This window comes from Myotis daubentonii, chromosome 2 (assembly GCF_963259705.1).
Source record: "Myotis daubentonii chromosome 2, mMyoDau2.1, whole genome shotgun sequence".
NCBI lineage: Eukaryota > Metazoa > Chordata > Mammalia > Chiroptera > Vespertilionidae > Myotis > Myotis daubentonii.
In genome coordinates this window covers 152,529,649-152,542,547 of record NC_081841.1, presented here as the reverse complement: position 1 = coordinate 152,542,547, position 12,899 = coordinate 152,529,649, and the positions used below count along the sequence as shown (strand labels likewise).

General features: G+C 39.1%; 1 non-coding gene across 1 annotated transcript; it reads right to left on the bottom strand.

The window, feature by feature from the left end:
- Positions 1–8,887: 8,887 nt before the first annotated feature.
- On the bottom strand, positions 8,888–9,075 carry LOC132228813 (U2 spliceosomal RNA). Its single transcript, XR_009451448.1, has one exon. It is a non-coding gene; the product is annotated as a U2 spliceosomal RNA (small nuclear RNA).
- Between the last annotated feature and the right edge of the window lie 3,824 nt (positions 9,076–12,899).

The window sequence follows — 12,899 nt, the reverse complement described above, 5'->3', positions numbered from 1 at the left end:
GTGAGATACTTTTTTCCCCTCTCTAACAAAAAGCAGTTGGAAGAGTGTCTGACACATGACGCATACTCATTAAAATCTTTAATTTGATTCTAATTTTCAGCAAGTTTACATTCAGGCTTTATTCATCAGAAAACTCACTTAACATATCTTTCACTATTTTAAATATCAACATGTTATCCTAAAACAAAACCAATTATTCTTAATTTTCTATACCTTTTGTTGTTTTTGCTTATCCTAAGTAATAAAAGGCTAATATGCGCATCGGCCGAATGGTGGAACAACCAGTTGCTATGAGGTGCATTGACCACCAGGGGGAAGATGCTCAATGCAGGAACTGGCCCATGGTAGTCAGTATGCTCCCACAGGGGGAGCACCACTTATCCAGAAGCCCTGAGCCAGGCTCATGGCTGGCAAGTGCAGTGGCGGTGGCGTTAGCCTCTCCCGCCTCTGCAGCAGCGCTAAGGATGTCCAACGAAGCCGTCAGTCGGACATTCCCTGAGGGCTCCCAGACTGTGAGAGGGTACAGGCCAGGCTGAGGGAACCCCCCAAGTGCACGAATTTAGTTCACCATGCCTCTAGTTCCATCCTATCTAATAAAGAGGGAATATGCTAATTTACCCTCATGCCATTGCAAAGATGGCAGTGCCCACTGCCAATAAGGAGAGAATATGCTAATTGACTGCCCCACCCTCAAAGATGGTGTCACCCACAGCCAAGATGGCCGGCAGGGGAGGGCAGTTGTGGGTGATCAGGCCAGCATGGGAGAGCAGTTAGGGGCGACCAGGCCAGTAGAGGAGGGCAGCTGGGGGGGACCAGGCCTGCAGGAGAGGGCAGTTGGGGGCGACTGGGCGAGAAGGGGAGCAGTTAGACGTTAATCAGGCTGGCAGGGGAGTGGTTAGGGGTAATCAATCTGTCAGGAAGAAGCTGTTAGGGGTAATCAGGCAGAAGGCAGGTGAGTGGTTGGAAGCCAGTAGTCCTGAATTGTGAGAAGGATGTCCGACCCCTGTGAGATCAGGCCTAAACCAGTAGTTGGACATCCCCCAAGGGGTCCCAGATTGGAGAGAGTGCAGACTGGGCTGAGGGACACCCCCCTCCAGTGCACAAGTTTTGTGCACTGGGCCTCTAGTATAATCTATAATTGCTTTCTATAAGGCTAGTCTTAAGAGCAAATGGAAATTGTATGAACCCCTATGTTCATAGCAGCATTATTTGCAATAGCTAAGATATAGAAACACCTCAAGTATCCATCAGTAGATAAAAAAACCTGTGGTATATTTACACAATGAAATACTGCACAGCTGTAAAAAAGAAAGATCTTTACCCTTTGAGACAGTATGGAGAGACCTCGAGATTGTTATGCTAAGTGAAATAAGCTGGTCAGAGAAATACAAATATCACATGATTTCACTTACCTCTAATGAACAAAATAAACTGACAATTAAAATAGAACCAGAGGCATGGAAACATGGAACAGACTGATGAATATCAGAGGTAAGGGGATGGAGGGCAGGAAGAGATTAACCAGAGAATTTATATGCATATATTCATTACCCATGAACACAGACAATAGGATGGTGAAGGCCTGGGACTGGGCGGGAGCTGTGTGAAGAGGGGCAATGGTGGGGGGTAGGGAAAGAAGGGAACATATGTAATACTCTCAACAATAAAAATGATTTTAAAAAAGTAAATGGACATAAAACAGCCATTCCAATTTAATTTTACATCTCTGTGCATATCGTAAAAGACTCAGTAAGATGACATACATCTGAGGGTATTACTAAACACCTGCTTATTAAATAAAGGATTTGTTGGTGTTTGCTTATGGAGATTTGCATCTAATAAGAAATTTAAGGCAGCAAAATGAAATAAGAGCTGACATTTCAATTGAGTAGGTTGATACTCTCTGTAAAGAAGAATCCATGATTTAACCATTCTGAGCCAAAAACAAATTAGAATGTATGCTAAATCAGGGTAAAGAAGATGAAATTTTTAGTTGACAATTTTTTTACAGTAGTCTTACAATTGGCTACTGGTCATATGTTTCTTATTTTACTGGATAAGTTTGTTGCACCTATCCTAATGATGAAATACTTGCTGTCTTATTGAGAGAAATTAGAGGAAGTAAACTTTCACAGGAAGAAATTTTTCCTTAAACACCCAGTATGATAACTAAAAATGCAAGAAATAATACCTTAGGTCAGTGGTCGGCAAACTGTGGCCCCTTGAGTGTGGCTCTTCCACAAAATACTACGTGCGGGCGTGCACGTACATTGAGATTGAAACTTCGTGGCCACACTCAAGGGGCCAAAGAGCCGCATGTGGCTCTCGAGCCGCAGTTTGCCGACCACTGCCTTAGATGTTAACATAAAGTGTTTAGAAAGTATATTTATTATCAAATTTCTATTTTAACTAAGAGAGATAATTCTCACCCACTCTTACTGGGAATTTCCTTCCTTCCTTCCTTCCTTCCTTCCTTCCTTCCTTCCTTCCTTCCTTCCTTCCTTCCTTCCTTCCTTCCTTCCTTCCTTCCTTCCTTCCTTCCTTCCTTCTTCTTTCTTCTTTCTTTCTTGTTAATCCTCACCTGAGGATATTTTTCTCTTTCATTTTTAGAGAGTGGAAAGGAGGGGGAGAGACAGATAGAGAGAAACATTGCTGTGAGAGAGACACATCAATTGGTTGCCTCCCACATGCACCCAGATCAGGGCTGGGATGGAGCCTCAACCAAGGTACATGCCCTTGACTGGAATTGCTCCCAGGACCCTTCAGTCTGTGGGCCAACGCTCTATCCACTGAGTTAAACTGGCTAGGGCTTTTTTGAATTGTATTAATTTTATCCTAATATCAACATCCTGAATTATGTATTTTTAGGCTAACAGAAGAAAATAAAATACTGAGGCTCCTTATGCCTTAGAACACTAAGAAATTATGGTTTTACCCAGCTTATTTAAAAAATTTTTAAATATGCTGAGTTTTACTGAGACATGTGAAAATGAAGGTAGGAAAGATCCCATTTAGTCCCTGAATGCTTCACCAACTCAAGAACTTTCTATTACATTAAGTGATGCTCACACTAGTCTCCAGATGTTTTCCCAGGAATGGATAAAAGATGAGTTTGAAAAAATATACTTTAAAACTAAATTAGTTTTCATATAAAAATTCTAAGTTGACTTCTCTTTGGAAAAATATAGACTTTCTCCTTTTTACTCAAATTCAACAAATTCTTTTTGTTAATCATGAATAAGTTACAGTTCTATATAATACAAAGTATACATATATGCCTACTTCTGCCTTAAATACTTATTATCTGGCTGGAGGTTAGACAAATACATAACATCTATAATAATAAAAGCATAATATGATAATTAGACTGGACAACCTTCTGGATGAAGCCGGGGCTGTGAGGGAAGCCTGAGTCCCGGGGGCCTGCCTATGGCCAGAGGGAGGCCTGGGTCCCCGGTACCAGAGGGAAGCCGGTGCCAGCAGCTGGGGAAGGAAGGCCTACTCTTGAATGAATTTCATGCATCGAGCCTCTAGTATAAAATAAACATATATGTTTAATAACATTTATTATGTAATTAAACATAATTTAACAATTGATTCATAAATATCTTGATGCAATAAGTGTAAAATAATTTTTACTCTAACTTCTTTTAAAAAATCTCCTCACCACTTCAATCTTATCCATCTACTCTGATTTCATCCATCATATTCTTCAAATTACAAATTGCATCTTACTTAATCTTGAACTTTTCTTTGACTATTTTAGCCCACTTAATTTTTAAAAAATTGATTTTAGAGAAAAAGGAAGGCAGAGAGAAGGAGAGAAGCATCCATGTGAGAGAGTTTCACGGTTTCCTGTACATGCTCCAACTGGGGATGGAACTGGCAACTTAGGTATGTGTCCTGACCGGAAATGTGTCCTGACCTTCGACCTTCCACTGGACAGGCACTGCTCCAATCAACTGAACCACATCAGCCAGGACTAGTAAATTGAATCTTAATTGAGCAATTTTTTTTATAAGAAAAAAAAAGAAAGTCACCAGTTGTGAACAAATGACATGAATCTGCCACAATTCATTTGCCCTTTTGCTACTGATGGTAATTTATATTATTTTTATATTTGACTATTATAGACAACTCACTTTGGATATTTATTACTTGTTTCCTGGGGCAAATATGTACAATTTTTCTCGGTTATAAAGGGTTTCTCTCAAAAAATGTATACACACTTTAACAGCCGATAGCTCATTTTTTGAAAATGAAATACATTTTAATAAACATCACCTTTATAATTATTTAAAGTATATGTGTACATTTTTGTGATACCGTATATATTCTGCAGTGGAAATTAAGATGCACAATTTTACCAGGTTAAATTATTTTCCAAAATAGTACCAATTTTTACTCTCACATAGAGTATAGATTTCCTTTTTTTTAATATTTTAGACTTTTATTTTTTACCATTTGAGTTGATGCTTTCATATATCTCATTGATTACTGATAAAATATTGAACATTTATTTACATTTGTCTATTATTTAATGGCTTTCCATAAAATTTTATAGTAATTTCCAGAGCAATTCTGTACTGCTTTTAGTTCTTGATTTAATTGGGATTCAGACAGAAAATAGTGCTCTAGATATTATTTTAAAAAATAAATACATTTCACATATAGAATTAAATACACAATTGTCAGATGAGCTGCAGGAGTAAAATTTAAGAAGAGCCATCAGTACAACTGGGGTTCAGAATTCCAGGAAGTGGCTGCTGCCTGCTGCTGTCAAAGAAAAATTACAGTGGACACGTGTTGAAATAAATTTCTAGGCACAAGATGGAGCTGCTCTTGCCAAGGGTGTCACATCAGCAAATTGAAACTTACATAACCTTGGCATCCCTGTGAATGCTGCATTTGACCAGAAATGCAGTGTATCCAATTAGCCCATCCCCAAAGCCAAGCCAACCCTGTGCTCCATACTTCCTTCCTTATTCTTTACCCTATACAGCTTTCTGTCTTCCACACCATCTGCAGTTCTCTAAATGGAGAGACTGTCCGCTTCATGAAGTGTTAAATGAAGTTTACTGGTATCATCTAAACTGTCTTCTTTAATCATTTTTAATGTGTTTTGGCTGCCAGGCATGGAACCCGAAACTAACAACCTACAGGACAATGAGATGCACAGGAGAGGTGCCTCGGAACCCTTTGATTGACTGTGCAGGCATAAGGACCTCAGATTTGAGCCCTGCTTCCTTGCATGTAGCTCTCCAATAGAAACAATAGAACAATAAATATATATCTATTGTTCTCAGAAAAATAATGCCATTGTTCAATACCTCAGAGTAATTCACCCTCCAACCTCCAACTGACAGTTGTATTTGGTAGATGCTGGTGATCCTGTTCTTCTGTCCATTAAGACATGTTCCCTGATTTCCAATGCCTCCCTTTCTCAGACAGTAGCTTGCTGAATAAACACTTCTGGCAGACTGGAAACACAGTACATGAGATACATAAACAGGCCACTGTTTAAAGAAGTGTCCCGCCTCCCTGGGATATTTTGATCACTTATTTGGTTCTAGTTGGTTTGGGTCATTGGAAACCTGGCCAAGGGGCATGCTCCAAACCATGGGTATTGTTTCGTTGCTAATAATTATTATTGTCTTCCTAATAGACTTTAATCTCTCGAAAGTTTTAAATGCATGTTGGTAGTCAATGACCAGCTGACACAAATTACACAAGTAAAGAAGACTGTGTTTAAGACAATTGAGATAGAGGCAAGATATTCAACACAGTTGCATTGAAACAAAAGGTTGAAGAATTTTTAAATAGTGGAATAAGCTAATGGCAAAGTACTAGAGGACATTGATTAGAAGAGAGTTTGGCCAATGGGATGAGGCCATCTGTAGTTGCTAAATGTTCCTTTTGAGTTAGGCTCCTTCCCTCCCATAGAAACTTGGACCTGGGATGCTATCTTTCTTATTGAGTCCATTTTAAACATCTGGCCCCAGATTCTGGGTAAACACATTCCAGGGTTTTAAAAATTTATCAAAGAGGAAGAGAACGAATTTACAATTCCACGTTTTCTAAAGTATTTTATTTCTGAAGTAAACGTTTTAAGTAAAGGGAGGTGAGGAGTAGAAAAAGCCTATAGTACGTTGAATCAAACTTAGGGGAAATTAAGGCAGCACTGGTCACTACTGAGGTCAGGAAACTTGAAAACCATTGTCTATCTGATGATACAGTTGAACAGCAGGGCTGAAGCATAGAATTCACAGCGAAATGGCTGGAAACCACTGCAAAAAACATTCATTGATGAAGCCAAAGTGACTTCTCATGTCTACACTAAAGATGAACTTTTCCTCTAAATGAGCTCCTTGCTTCATCTCACAGGTTTTTGATTTGTGGCATTCTTATTATTATTAAGTTAAAAACATCTTCTACAATATGATTCTTTTCATGCATTTAATTTTCAATCACATGAATTTCTTTGTTAACATTCTACACTTAATTTCTAGCAAACATATTTTTGTCAAAATTTTATTTTTTATTTAAATTATTTTATATTTGTTTAAAATTTATGTTCAAATAATTTGAAAATCTGGGCAAATATTTGATGCATAACTGAAAACTGCTGATTCTGCTCTTGGGGAGTACAGTGTTCTTATTCAGCTGATTAAAACAAATGTGTTATTATTTTATTCTATTATTCAAATCATTCTCATTCTCAATGACATTTTGTTATATTCTATCAATTATTGAGAAAGAACTGTGTTACTATCTCCCACTGTGAAAACAGGTTTTTGTGTTTCTTTCAGTATTTTTGTTGACTTGCTTTAAATATTTTAAAATTATTTTATGCACTCCAAAATGTGTATCACTTTATTAAATGGAGTATTTTTTTATATTGCAATATGTTCTTTAATAATATCTTATACTTTTCTAGATATAAAATTGATCTATTTTGCTTCAGATCAATATAAACACCAGGCTTTGGGGGTTTAGAATTTTCTTGGTGCCATTCCAATTTGATTCATTGCTTTGAATTCAAATTTTGTGCATAACTATGTTTCATATTTGCAACAATTATTTTCTCTAGCTGTCCTTTTGATCCTTTCTTGCCTTTTACATGCTGTACTTTCTCTGCCAGTGGTTCTCAAAGTGTCACCTTCAGACCAGCAGCACAAGTATCACCTTGCCAGATATGCATTGGTGTGACTTAATGTTGATTTCTTAATATTTGTCCTCCTTTGTATTTGTTGAGCTTCAAATCTTCTTAGGTCTGTTCTGTTTTAGTTGGTCTTTCTCTTAGTTCTAGATCATAGTGCCCTATATAATTTTATATTTACTCATTTTTTCCCATACACTGCTAATTTTATGTATGGGAATTCCATACATTAAAAGTCTTTAGTACATGAAGGAGGGTAGTTCCTTAAGAAAACTCTGATTTTATTTTTCTTAATATCCTTTGTGGCACCACTATTCTGAGTTTAACCCATAACCTAGTATTTTTGGAACATGAATAGCAAAAGCACTAGGCCACATTTCTCTACATGCATATTTGTTTCTTTAATTTTAGTCTTATTATATCAATCATTTTGAACTTTATCTGATTCTCTGGGCTGCGAGTCCAATCTTACCAATGAAAACTCTAATGATAAGTTTTGCCCCATTTAAATCTTACAGTAGAGGTAGCACTTATGGAACAGTAGGCATGGATATAAAAGTAGTATAGTTGACAACTAAGGTTTATTTTAATTCACCAAAATAGGATTGAGTACATGTTATAAATAGTCTATGAGGTGTTTTTTAATGTATAACTTTTTACAATCATTTATCACTGCATGTCAATATATTGGTTGTCTTATATATATTGTTCCTTGTTAGTTTGTTTACCCTCTAAAATACTTGATATTTCTGAGTAGACTATTAAAACTGAGATTTTGGCTCACAATTCTGATAACCCCATTTTTAATCATAGCAATGAGAATAAGGGGCAACCAGCATCCAGATGCATTTTCTGGATTGTATTAGTGACTTTCCTTTCTTTAGGTTCTAATCCAAAGTTGAAACCCTCCACCTTAAGGTCACTTTCTCTTCATTCCATACTATCTGCTGCATTCCAGGACTGCAAAGTTATTAACAAACTAGAGGCCTGGTGTACAAAATTTGTACACTCGGGGGGAGGGTCCCTCACCCTGGCCTGCACCCTCTTGCAGTCCAGGAGCCCTTGGGGGATGTCCAACTGATGGCATGGCTCATCCTTAGCACTGCCGCAGAGGCGGGAGAGGCTCCCACAACCACCACTGCACTAGCCAGCTGTGAGCCTGGCTTCTGGCTGAATGGTGCTCCCCCTGTGGGAACACACTGACCACCAGGGGGAAACTCCTGAGTTGAGCATCTACCCTCTGCTGGTCCGTGCACATCATAGCAACCGATCATTTTACCACTGGGCAGGAACTGGCTTTCCGACATCCCCCGAGGGGTTCCAGATTGCAAGAGGGTGCAGGCCAGGCCAATGGACCCCACCAGTACATGATTGGGGCCAGGGAGGGACATGAGAGGTTGGCCAGTTGGGGAGGGATCGCAGGAGGACTCCAGGACATGTCCGGCCCATCTCGCTCAGTCCTGATTTTCTGGCCACAGCAGCAAGCTAACCTACCGGTCAGAGTGTCTTCCCCCTGGTGGTCAGTGCACATCATAGCAACTGGTCGACCGGTCAACTGTCTGGCCTCTGGTGGTCAGTGCACATTATAGGGAGCATTTGATCAGCCTTAGCATATCCTTAGCATATTACACTTTGATTGGTTGAATAGCCGACAGGATGACCAGACACTTCACATATTAGGCTTTTATTATATAGAATGCATGGCATTGATCTGCTATAGATTAGGAGGAGGAGTGACTTCAGTTTTACCTAAAGATTTTAAAATTATGTCCAGTCATTTCCATGAAGAGACAAACACTCCAAGTCACCTTCCATCTATTCCTTTTTCTGTCTCATTTTCCTCCATCTATCTTGCTATTTTAAACTGATAAGAACAGATACTACACTTGATCTTAGTCAAAAGGCCAAGAAGCGATATATCTTGCTATTTTAAACTTCTTAAATTGCTTCCATTTAAACTTTATTTTCTGGTAACCTTTTCCATAACCTTCAAATGTAATCAGTAGAGGAAGAGTTTCGGGGGCAATGTTTTGGTATGGTTAGAACTATTGGGTTCTAATAATTTAATAAACCCACATGTATATAACTAATTTTCAACAAAGGAGCCAAAACCATATGGTGGAGGAAGAAACACCTCTTAAAAAATGATTCTGGGAAAGTTACAAAGCCACATGCAAAAGAATGAAACTGGACTGCTATCTAATACCATATACAAAAATTAACTTGAATATAAGACTTGAAAAAAATAAAATCCATAGAGGAAAACATAGGCACTAATTTATGAACCTTGGTTTCAGAGAGGTTTCTGTAAACTTGACTCCAAAAGCAAAGGAAGTAAAAGCAAAGAAAAATGAATGGGACTACATCAAACTAAAAAGGTTCTGCACAGCAAAAGAAGCTGTCAGCAAAACAATAAGGAAACTAACTGGAAAGGGAGAAGATATTTGCAATCAATACGTCCAAAGAGCAGCTAATATTCAAAATATATAAAGAACTCATACAACTTAACAACAGACAATAAATTAGCATATTTTAAAAAATGAACAGAGCACCTGAAAAGACACTTTTCCAGAGAAAACATATACTGGTAGATAACCCACAAATATATGAAAATTGCTCAAATTTCTAGTTAGAAGGAAAATGCAACTCCAAACTAAATGAGATACCACCTCACACATTAGAATGACCATCTATATGTGTAAAAGGCTAATATGCTAATTGTCCAGTTGACTGGTTGCTATGACGTGCACTGACCACCAGGGGGTAGATGCTCAATCCAGGAGCTGCCAAGATGCAGTGACTTGGCAGAGGCAGTTCGCGGGTGATGCACCCCAAAACCAGAGAGGAAGGAGCCTGATTCCTCTTAGGGCTGTGCAATTCCACCTTTGGCCATGAGTTATGTCTCGTCTGGGGCATTGTTGACCCCAAATCTGGTTTATTTCACACTTGCATTTGTGTTCCACATCCTGTATGACAGCAACTTTTCAGAGTGCCCTCTTGCACTCCAGGATCCCTCAGGGGATGTCAGAGAGCTGATTTTGGCTCAATCCCTGCAGGCCAACCCAAGGGACCCCACCTGCCAAAGGGACCCTGCTCACTCCACAGATGCCCTTCGAGCCACCCCAGGTGCAGCCGGCTGGGGAGGGACCGCGGGAGGTTGGCTCCAGGTTGTGTCCGCCCCTTTTGGAGAGTCCTGCCCTGCCAGCCACCTTCTAATTAATTTACTTTCCATGTGCCTGAATCCATGCTCTGGGACACTAGTTATTAATAAGATAAGTAACAGTAAGTGTTGGGAAGGATGTGGAGAAAAGGAAACCCTCATACACAGTTCGTGCATATGTAAATTGGTGCAGCCTCTGTGGAAAACAGTATGCAAGTTTCTCAAAAAAATTAAGAATAGAGCTACCATATGACTAAGCAATCCCTATTCTATGTATTTACCCCCCAAATTAAAAAAAATAATTCATAAAGATATATGTACCACTATGTTAATTATAGCATTATTCACAATCCCCAATATATGGGAAAATACCCAGTGTTCTTTCAACAGATGATTGAATAAAGAAGATGTTTTAGATACATATTGTATTAAACATATAGAATATGTGTAAAACAATGATACTGAGCCATAATAAAGATGAAATATTGCTATTTGTGACAACATTAATGGATTATAAGAGTATCATGCTGCCTGAAGTCAGTCACATGGAAAAGGACAAAAAACATATGATTTCACTCATATGTATAATATAAAATCAAAAGCTACAAATAAACAACATAAATATACTCATAGATGTGAACAATAGAATGATGGTTCCCAGAGGGAAAGGAGGTGGGTGTCAAATATATAGTGATGAAAGGTGACTAGACTTTGGGTGATTAGCATTAAGTGAAGGCTATACAATGGATTAGAAAGTTGTACACCTGAAATTTATGCAATGTTATCAACCAATGTTACCCTTAGAAATTTAATATAAAAGAACTTATAGGATCTAGTAGATTTTATTCTCATGCTTAGATTTTTCCAATTTTAAGTACTACCTTTATCTGAGAGAACATTAGGTTAAAAATATTATCATAGAAATACAAATTTATTAACATTAATATAAATGTTGCAAAATACATGATGTTCTAATTTTATATGTAAAATTTGATACACAACACTCCTTTGATAGGAAAATGTGTGGATTATCTTATCTAATAAAGAGTGAATATGCAAATTGACCATTACACCGTAACGGTCAGGATGGCAGTGCCTAATGCGCCTTAACGAGCAATCAGCAGGGACCTGGGGCTGTGCCCCCTGCCTGGTGGGGCTTGACAGGGGGTCTGAGGGTGCGTTCCCTGCCCAGCAGGTCTTGACGGGGACCTCAAGGCATGCTCCCTGCCACAGTGCCGGGACGGGGGACCTGGGGCTGCGCTCTTCACCTGGCAGAGCTTGATGGGAGACCTCAGGCCGTGCCCCCTGGCCTAGGCCAGGGGACCTCAAAGTGCACCTCCCCAGCCTTGCCTGGGGAACCTCTGGCCACACCCCCACCCTGGTGCTGGGCCGGGGGACCTGAGGTTGTGCTGAGGCACGTGAGACTGCACCCCCCACCCAGCGTGTGCCGGGGGACATCAGACTGCACTCCCTGCCTGGTGCCAGGCCGGGGAACCTGAGGCTGAAACCCCACCCTGCAGGGCTTGGTGGGGGGGGGGGGGCTGAGGCTGTACCCCCCCCACCCAGCAGGGCTTTTCAGGGGACCTGAAACTGTGACCCCAGCCCGACACAGGGCCAGGTGATCTCAGGTTGTGCCCCCAACTGGCAGGGCTTCACAAGGGTGGGGACGGCCGGGTCTGGATCTCGTCCAATAGGGATGTTGCTGGCTGGGTCTGGGTCTTGCACAATTTTGAGGCACCGCAGGTGTGCGGGGACTTGACTCTGGGTCCCGTTGCATGCCCCAGACTCTGACAGGAGGAAGATTTTCCTATACATTTTACTAATTTTCTTTCATCTCTGACACTTCTATTATAGAGAAAGGGCAAATAGCAATATTAAAATATTTCCTCTAATTAATCCCCTTTTAATGTGCACAAATTTTGTGCACCGGGCCACTAGCATATTATAAATATAAAGTAAAAATTATTTTAGAAAATCTGGATATTTGGAATATTTTTAAAAATTTTACTTATATACTAATTTTTTTTTAGAACACATTCTAGGCCATAAACGAACATTAAAATTCTGATAAAGGATAAATTTTAGAATTCAGTATCTACTTTCAACACAAAAAAATTTTTGTTTCATCTTACTAAGCCAGTGCTCACTTTCAGTTGATGAATTTTCAGTGCAGTTCAAGTCTGTTAACTTTAACAGGGGCTTATTGGAACAGTCAGAGTGAACTATGTGAGAATTGTGCCACTGAGACTCAATTATAAGGCAGAATACTGCTCAATCTTCATGGTTACAGTGCAACTGGGATTATTTTTTTTTGTCATTCTTATCTACCATGTCTCAAGTTGGCATTTTCACCCAGTCACATAGATAAATTCAGTTATTTTTAACAATTGTGATTTTAATCCATATTGCTATTTCACTTCATTCTTTCTTATTCCTAAAAAATTACATGGAAGCTGACTAATGTTTTCTTTACTTGAATATTTCTAACAACTCTATGACCAGTTAAATATATTTTATAATAATAAGACAATTTAAAATGTGACTATAAACACCTATTGACATTTTAGTTGTAATACTAAA